The following is a 10,162-nucleotide window of genomic DNA, read 5'->3' on the forward strand; positions in this document are numbered from 1 at the left end:
ACTGCCTGGTGACTTGAGAGAAAGGATCGTACGATTGCTCCCAAATGCCTTTAGTTGAAATCAGCTGGTTTAAGTAGGAGATCTCAGCTAACCTACCGTGTTTGAACTGAAAGGATTTCAGGATGGCCTCATGAACATTTCAGCCTGCAGATCTAACAGGAATATAGTCTCTGACATAACCACCTTTGGGAGTGCTGCCCCACAGCCTGGCCCCACAGGACACAGCCACAACTGGAAGAGGATCCAGATTTCAGTCTCCAGGTAAAGCAGCATTGGTTTTACCAATTTAACAAATGGTTAAATAGTCTCAAAGGGAGAATATTTACCAATATACCTATTGGACTAAAAAACTGGATTGGCAGACCCATATTTCTCCCTGTGCTAATAATCCAACTGACTATAAAGGAACCTTGGCTAACAAAGTACACTGCACTTACAGAATAAGCCCACTGCCCAGTTATGCTTGACAAAAATACTTTTGACAGGCAGGTGTAATTCATTGTTTAGAATCACTGAAATGTATTTTATAACTGTTATTCTCTGGCATTCACCCCAGAGGAGCAGCTGTGCTGCTTATCCAGCTGCTGCTGAAGGCGTAGAGAATCCATTCTAGATACACGTGAAAAATTTTGTCAAATTTTTGAGTATGTTTATATCATGCAGGAGTTCCCTATATATATGTCACATTAGCCTGGTATTTCCTATTTATACTTTTAGTTTCACTTTCCTAATTTCAATCCGTTCACATAACTCCATCTCAAACCTTGTTTTTTCCTTCGAAAACCCACTGCCATATGGAGGAAACATTAAAATTATTGGATCCAAAGTAAAAACAAAAGCAGCTTAGTGTTAGTGCAAGAGGCTTAAATCGAGACAATTAAACCTAAGTTAAACTGAAAGTAAAAATTGCAGATAATTTTGGCCAGTAGACATATACCATATTCCACACGGAAAGCCATTATCATCCATAGTGGAAGCACACGGTCTTCAAAAAAAGATCATCATCTTCAGAAATACTGACATAAACTCCCAAGAGAAATCCGTGCGCTAAGCATACAAGAAAAATCTCCAGCAGGAGTATTTTTGAGAAGGGGCTGCCTTGCCTTCCAGAATTTCACCAGGGGGACGCGCACTGCTATGCAACCAAGTGATTTTCTTTGACTACCATTTCGTGAAGAAGGTCATGTGGTGTTTTCAGTATGGTCAGGACCCAGGATAATCCTTCTGCAGCCCAGCTTTCCTCTTCTGTTTGTTATTGTAATGCTGTGATTTATACTTAGTGCTGCTGTATATCTCCCAGAGGAAGAGGGTTGGCCTGATTAACCGTTGTGGCTTTGGGATATTTAGGAGTAGCCGTTAGTTGCTCAGTTTTTAACAGAATAGTTGAAAATGAGACTGCTACACTTGGTGGCCATAGTATGAATTCAGTTTCTTCCACATGTAAAAATCTTGTCGGTGTTCATCTACAGGAATAAACCTGGCCCCTCAAAAATGCCAAAGGGTAACTGGATGACACCAATCCGTGATCCTTTAACTACAGACTTCCATGCTACTTCCCAAAGACCACTAGATGTTAATAATTAAACACCGACCTGCAGGTTTTAACCAAAATGTTGGCAGGCAGCTCTGGGAGTTTCTGTGACAATGAGCATCAGCTAACAGGGAGGGGAAAAAAAGCAACAAAACACCCCCCAAAACTGCTCTTAGGGCAGGCAGTGAAATGATGGAAAAAAATTGTCCAAAGTTATAATGAAAGGGGTGGGTTTTAATTATTACTCTCTAATTCGTTAGCCCTATGCAATCTCTTTTACCCCTGCAGTGGATGTTGCCACTGCCAGCAAGACGTGGTGGCAAATGCCTGCTTCTTCCTATGCCTCCGCTCATCAATACACAGCTACTGCCTTAAAGCTGTGTTAAAAAATAAGAGGAAGAAATATGCATGGTGATTTGTGTGGGTGCAAATGAAGGGCTGGAACACGTCCATACCAAACGGGGAGCTCTGGCTTGTGCTACGTGTGGGAAGCCTGGCCTCTCCCAGGACAGGCTGGTCTACTGCGCTCCTGCCAGCCGCTGCGCTTGGTAGGGCATGGAGAGCTACGGCCAACACCTGCCACGGGTGTAGTTTGGGATCTGCTGGCCTTGGCTGCTTTGCAAGGATTAGCTCAGCCCCTGGATAAAAATGGCGTTTCTACACAATGACACCTCGTAGGAGCATCAAGCCTAGCGTGGTGGAGTTTGAGTTTTAGGGAGCAGCAAAGTGCAGGAGGCCCTCTGTGCGCTGGTGGGGATGTTGGGAGTGGGAAGTTTGCTGTCGTCGTGCCCAAGGAGGGGCTGAAAGAGAGAGAAGGCCAAAAGGGTCCTGAAAGTTTGAAACGTTATCAGAGCACAGCCTCACAGAAGAGCAGAGCTTGGTAGGGCTGAGGGGATGATCTCAGGCTCTTTACTGTCTTCATGGGTCTGTAATGCAAGGAGGCAACAGAGCAGTGTAACAGCATGCCCGTGACCAGAGGTGCTGGAGGGTCAGCGCTGCACAGTGGTCTTGCCCAAGTTGGGTTGTGACAGCGCTTTTCTTATACTCTGTCCCATGTTTTTGATCCCGTTAACAAGAACAAACTTCTTTAACATCAGCTTCTGCATCATGACTTTCCAGAAATGCATAATTCTGTGATATTCCAAATAAATTTACCAAAACCAAACAAAAACATTCAGCAAATCCTTTGCACCGATTAAATGATTTGATACAATTTAAACTTTGCATCATCTTAAGTTTTGAAATGATGCCAGTTCCTTTTCCCTTTCATTCCAGCCAACTCAGATTGTCCTTTGGAGCTTAACTGCAGTAAATAGAGCTCTCTTCTTGACGCTTGTAAACTTTCTAAGAGCATATTTCTTTGTTCTTCCATGAACTTCTTTTGGTGTGACTAGCCCTGACTTAGATGGATTTCTGCTGTATACCGTATATGAACTAGTAGCATTGCAGCTTTCGCTATATTTGCTCAGGCTGTGAGATTCAAAGTCGATTAATAGTGCAAGAGGGAGTATTTGTCTTTGCTGTCATCTATTTGCAGCCCTAGAACTCTAACATTCTTCATGCAATGTCTGTTTCCCATTTATCCCCTTTATCTTTGGTGGTGTTTTCACTGAGGACTCCAAGGCTACAGTTTTCCCTTCCCGGTCCTGCACAGAGATGGCCCAGCAGGCTGGGGCCCAGCAGGGGTCCTGCTGGATATTTGTTTCTTTGGACGTTGTGCACTGGGACTCGTCTTACAGCACACAGAATTGTATTTCTGCATCAAGCTACATGGCAGATGGCTTGCTAAGGTTATTTTACCAGCAATCCTCTGAAGTGTCAGGGATGAGTGGGACAGGAGACGGCGTCCTGTCCAACAAACCCCCGAGACTGCAAGTTCTGTCCCATTCTATGCAGCAACCGTGTTCACAAACCTCTGTCTGTAAAGCCATCTCGAAAGACAGAAAGATAGACATATTAACCCTAAAATAATCCACTGGTCAAGAAAATCTCTGGGGATTTAGAATCACGTTCCTAATCTGCCTGAATTTGTCTGCCTGTCTTGCTCTCTTCAGAAATTCTGTTATGGATCTAAGATGTTTCTTCCAGCAAAAGCCCCCACTTGAAACTGCTAACAGACTGACAGAGAAGACTTGGGTTTAATGAACCCACATTTTCCTGATACATTAATCAATTCTGTGTTTGGGCCTTGCCCCCCTGGCTCTGGATATTTTCCTTCTTGAAGAGAAGGAAACTTCTTTCTTCCTCTCTGCAATTTTTGTCCAGAGTTACTACAGTCACCCTGCTTTCTGGGATAAACAGTAAATTTAAGGCCACCCGCTGCTTCCCTTTGCCTTGCCCTCCACCTGCCTCGGGGCTGCACTGATCCGACATTATGCAGCAGGAGAACATGCATAATTGTGTGATTTAGCTCTGTCGCTGTCACTATTGCCTGCAGACAGCAGGAAAAGGGCGACAGAACAAAACATCAATTTCTTCTCAGCTGTCTCACTAGCCTTGCTGCAATGGGCAGGGACGAGCAGTTGCCAGGCGAAGAGTGGTTAGGACTCCTTGTGAGAACATGCAGAAAAACGTAGGAAACAGGTCTGACCTTCTGGTTGCTCCATTTTGTAGCTCCTAAGCAAGGCTGAAGAAGAAAGGTCACAACCCTACGGCTTCTTGTATCCTTGGGCCACGAAGGGAGAGAACGGGCCTCCCTGCCAGCCCACCGACTCCCTTGGTAATACCCCAGAGCGACTCATTCCCTGTGCACGCAATGGGCAGGAGCAGAACACGGCCCACCTGCCGACCTCCGGTGAATGAGAAGCTTGCTCCTCTTCAGCAACGCCGAGGGCAAGCAGAGGCCGGACTGCGTATGTGCGTGTGCATGTCCTCTTGGGAGGTGTCAGAATCACAGAATCATATAGGTTGGAAAAGACCTTTAAGATCATCGAGTCCAACCGTAAACCTAACACTGCCAAGACCACCACTAAACCATGTCCCTAAGCACCTCATCCAAACGTCTTTTAAATACCTCCAGGGATGGCAACTCAACCACTTCCCTGGGCAGCCTGTTCCAGTGCCTGACAACCCTTTAGGTGAAGTAAAATTTCCGAATATCCAGTCTAAACCTCCCCTGGTGCAACTTGAGGCCATTTCCTCTCATCCTATCACTTGTTACCTGGGAGAAGAGACCGACCCCCACCTCTCTACAACCTCCTTTCAGGTAGTTGTAGAGAGCGATAAGGTCTCCCCTCAGCCTCCTTTTCTCCAGACTAAACAACCCCAGTTCCCTCAGCCGCTCCTCATCAGACTTCTGCTCCAGACCCTTCACCAGCTTCGTTGCCCTCCTCTGGACACGCTCCAGCACCTCAATGTCTCTCTTGTAGTGAGGGGCCCAAAACTGAACACAGGATTCGAGGTGTGGCCTCACCAGTGCTGAGTACAAGGGGACAATCACTTCCCTACTCCTGCTGGCCACACTATTTTTGATACAAGCCAGGATGCCATTGGCTTTCTTGGCCACCTGGGGAACCTGAGGTCACCACGTGCACCTTTTCTTCCTCACATAGTCATAGCCGAGTCAGTTTATTCTCTGATTTTACATACCTCAACTGAATAATAATTGTGAACAAATCAAAAGATAGTCATGGCAATTTGGGAAAAATATCTGAAATAATGTTTTCTCTACCTTAATAATTTCCCCAAAATAGAGAAGAAAATTTAAAATAAATCTACTGTCTTCTTGACTTGATATGATCAAAGAAAATGAAAAAAACAAAACCAAAAAAACCCCCAAACCAAGCCAAAGTCAATTTTGCAGCAGCAGCAGCAAAACAATGGTTGTGCTGAGCTGTTCAAAAATGAGAACTTGACACTATCGAAAGCACGAAGCTGGGAAACGGCATTTGGCCCGCCCCACCACCCAGGCTGGCCAGCCTTTCAGGACGCTCTGTGGGGCCCCCTCTGAAGCATCCCTTTTTTAGTGAACTTAGAAAAACTGTTTGAAGGCATCAGAGTGGGTGCCTGAGTGAGAACAAGTCATCCTTCTAAAGCAAGGCTATCTGAATTACGATTCATTCTGAAGGACCCTTGCTAGCCATCTGCCCGTACCAGACACAGGAGACACTTCTAACATCTTCACAGATAAATTATTTGTATGATTACTGTTATCGTTTTTCACCTCGATTTTTGGCTGCCTGCTTCCAGAAACTTTAAAATTAGCATGCATATTTAAAGATATAACGTTAAGCACCCCCAGTAGTGTGCTTTGGGAACTCTTCCTGTCATCCCCTTTACTCTGCTCCGGCACTTTAGAAGGTTATCCGAGCTGTGGCCAGCAGGTGATGCTAACATACCTCGGAGGGAAGGAAGAATTTAAACTGCATTGTCATTGCAAGTGCTGGAATCCTGAGAAGCAGCAAGAATGTGCCATCACCCAAAGGGGACAGGTTTCATTTGTAATCTTCTGGCACATCTGATTTACAAGCAGTTAACTACTCTCATCTCACCAACAGTGAGTTCCAGATGTTTCAAATAAGAAGAAAGAAAATGCACAATGGCAGCTATGCACTAATCAACTGATAAATGAAGTCTCTCAGTCCCTGAAGATTTATGCTTTAGTCTGAAGCATCACACACTTGTGTACGTGCAAGTACCCAAAGTCAATATATTGACAAATATTTCAGGAGTCAGCTTTATGTAGATACACAAGTAAGTAGATTGCTATTAACTGTCTGGCATAAGGAGAAACAGCAGAATACTGAGAATAAAAAAATGAAATTAGAGGTGAATTGTAGGAAACTATATTTGGGAGAAGACTAGAACATCTCTGCACAAGTAATCTTCTCTCCTGTAAGAAAATACTTAAGTTGTGATGAGCTCCAAGAGCAGGAGTTGGGACTATTATCAGAAGTAAGAGCTTTTGGAGGAACAGTAATTGAAAGGAAAAAAAGGGATGTAAACGTAGAGATGAAATTATTTGCAGAACATGCACCATTCTCTAAGTGATGATTAGTAATTAATCCAAGGGAGCAAGCCGGGATTTGAGAGGGCGCTAACTTGGATGAACAGATCATTTCAGAAGCAGTAGCTTTAAAGAAAAATTATGAAGAGGAGGTACAGCTGCCCCCAGAAATGAAGCTGTTGCCCAAACTGGTAAGGCACAGAAAAAGGACAGATGTAACACTTCATGGCATAAAGTCATGGTCACATGTATCCCACACCAGCTAAGCTTATCAACGTTCTAGCTCACAGAATTTGACGTTAGGGTAGCTGGAGCAGGAAAACTAAATGCAACACTGCAGTAACATTCAATTATAACGACGACAATGGACAATGTTTATCAACCATCAAATACAAAAAACTTCTCCCAGCTGTTAAGGATTTACCATACTTTCATGTGACTTATTCCTTACCTGTAAAAGTCAAGATCTCTATCAGCTGAGTAACAGCAATTCACCAAGCACCTTCAGTTTTTATTTATTGTGCACTGCAAATGTAGTCAGGATTGGCTACAGCAACCCCGTCCCAGCAATCCCACAAAGAAATACTTGGCCACAATTTCAAGCTCTACTGACCAAAGCCAGATACGCCAAAACCCCACCATTCCCTTTCAAGGTCTCTCACTCCTCCCCTGCCTTGCCTGAAGTACAGATGTTGTCCAGCCTACTTTTCTTAATTGAGAGATTGGTATTTCTGCCTTTACTAGTATTAGTAAAACGGTGTTTCTCATCCACAACATTTCACAGTTTTGATTTGTACGTCAGTTCAAACGGGACTTCATTTGTGTTTCCTGTCCCTTCAAACAGGTTATTCAGATCAGTGTAACTCTGAGCACCTCAGACGCCTGCCTGAATTCCACCCTGTTCCGCCCTCTCTTCCTTGCTTCTCTTCCAGACTTACTTGTCCTGAAGAAAATACAGGTACCACCCACGACAGGACTAAAGTACCCACTTAAAGCATTTTTCAGGCAATCGCAGAGAAACTCTACTTACCTTCCTTCCACCTCAGTATCCAACCACCAGACAGCTCACCTACCCCTTCTCACCACCCCACACAGGACAGCAGCGCACAATAAATCCCATCCACAAATCCTGATGGACCTCTGTGCGATACCATCACTCTGAAGGTCTCAAGCCCCAAAGGGACAGTAAGCGGTGTCACAGAAACACGGGAATACACTGACAGGTTCCACAATGCTGTCTATGCCTTTGTGCTTGTTGCTACATCTGCATCATACCTGTAACCACACACATTCTGGATAGCTGAGCTTTAAAATACAAAAGGATTGTGCTATATGCAAGAGCTAGGTATGGTAATCACTGCTCTTTGCACCCGTGGGAAAGACAGAGGTTGAAACATAAGGAAATCTGTTTTCAAGCAATGCTAACGCAAAACGGAAGAAAGGTAAGCAGCAAGCAGGAGATTGCACTAATGACCTCAGCCTTTCCCAGTCATCCCTCACTGCCTTTTACCTCAAAATGGCACAAAACCCATGAAGATATTGTCCATGACTAGCTTACAGCCAACTAATATTTGTGATATGGTTGCAAGGCTCCAGCAAAGCAGCCAAGGGCACACGCGATCAGTATGATGGCAAAAGTCTAAGAACTCCTATGGATGTTCAAACGCCGCTAAGCATTTCAGTAAGAAGTGAAGCTACCAGGCTGAAGATGGACCAAGGTAGCTTGCCATGAGACACAGCTTGCCATAAAGCTGCTTTTTTATTTCTTCTTTTTTAGAGAAAAAAAACCCAAACCAAACCACTAACTCCCATACCATGTTTCCAAAACATGATTCAGACTGAGGATTACTTTCAGACTAAATTTGGCAATGATGGTCACTTTTTTCAGACTCTGAAGAACCAGTTTTTAAATTACTTACCAGCCACCAAAAAACTGACACTGGTTGGAAGTGTTACACTTTGTCTAAATTTTCTTCATGCAGCTCAGCAATTTGTTCCTACCTCTTAACCTTCCTATTAATTTACATTTTCTCAGATATCCGTGCAGTAAGTGTATTTTAAGAAAATATCTAGTCGTATAGAAAGATTTTGGAAGAGGACAGTATTTTGAAAGTTTAGACAAAAACCCAGGCCTCCCAAGAGATCTGAAGAACAGATATGGTACACAGTAGAACATATGGATGCCCTAACACACACCAGAAGCCTAAATGCTAGAAAAACTTGTAAAATTATCTGAGACAATAATGGGTTTCAAGGGAGGGAACAACTTTAGAATAGCTCTTCTGTAAAATTTGTGATGTATTAAACTTTCTGTATTGTCTCAAGTACTGCACACTGAAACCTAACCATTTCAAATGCCAAAACAGCTGCAATTATTACAAGGCAAGGCTGCTTGAAAAATTGTGTATGCAGCAGGTTTAGATTCCAGAAGATAATGACACACTACACAAACTGCCTTTAAAGGTGAAAATAAGATACTTGAGAAGCTGCCATGACTTGTCAACTAGTCTGTAGAAAAAAAAAAAAAGGGAAATACATCCACCAGTTTCAAACCCATATACGTACCGCAGTGGCTACATCTCACTTCTATTAATCTGATTTTTAAACAGCAGTTTTAAATACATCACGAAAATCTGTTTTCATATCACTAGACTGAATTCTTGAGCACCTATTATATTCATATTTCAATAATAGACAACTGACTCATGTTTCTCAACCTAAGCATTCCCATCTGTGTAATAACGATTGATGATTTTGAGCAGTGACTATACATACAGTAGGTGATCACAAAACCAGGGATATTAAGAATGTTCAATTTTATACTTTTTTAAATTTAAATCAAGAGTCACACTACAGCTCACTGCATTAGTAAAGAACAAACGCTTACCACACTCACCCTTTTCCTGTTTTGAACATAAAACATGGAAGATTATCTGAAATCAGCATTTCCTAGTGACTGCATGTGGGGAGGGGCACAAGAACAAACCTGTCCACAACATCTGAACAGAGCTGTGGTTGGAGGTAGGCAGAGCATGAGAGTGGCGTGGTTCGTCTGGGTGGGGTTGTGGAGCACAGCAATTGAGGAAATGTCACCTGAAACCTTTTTTACATGCCAACTTTTAGGAGGTTAATAATGACAAGTTACCTTAACCAAAGATATTTTTATTGGGCTCAATATTCAAGATCATTAGGTTAAGGTCTTTTAGAAAAGTAAACTGGTAAGAATAAAAAACCCCAACCTTATGAATGGCAATTGGTACAAGAAGTTTAATTTTAAATAAAATTTTATCAGGCTTGTGAAAACATGCCAAAAGCCAAATTGTATTAGGAGTCTAAAATTACCGAACAAGATACGAACAAAATACTCCATTTTCAAAAAAAAGCAAATATAGGTTTAATGCCAGTCATCCAAATTCAACATTAGTCTCTTAATATAAGGCAAAAATAGTAATTTTTATTTTTTAACCTACATTAAATACAATCAGCAATAGTTGCTGTATAGAATATGCATCATAGAGATCTAAAAGCAAGATCAGCAGAGAATGCTGACTCATGCGTTATAAGATCTTCTCAACATACTGACAATTCCATAGCGATCTCTGAGAATGTATCTGGAGGATATAAGGACTGGATTAATGCTGCAGAGTGGTTTTGTTATATGTGTGTATAATTTAATTCTCATGCGC

The sequence above is a fragment of the Ciconia boyciana genome, chromosome 1 (genome assembly GCF_034638445.1).
Source record: "Ciconia boyciana chromosome 1, ASM3463844v1, whole genome shotgun sequence".
Taxonomy (NCBI): domain Eukaryota; kingdom Metazoa; phylum Chordata; class Aves; order Ciconiiformes; family Ciconiidae; genus Ciconia; species Ciconia boyciana.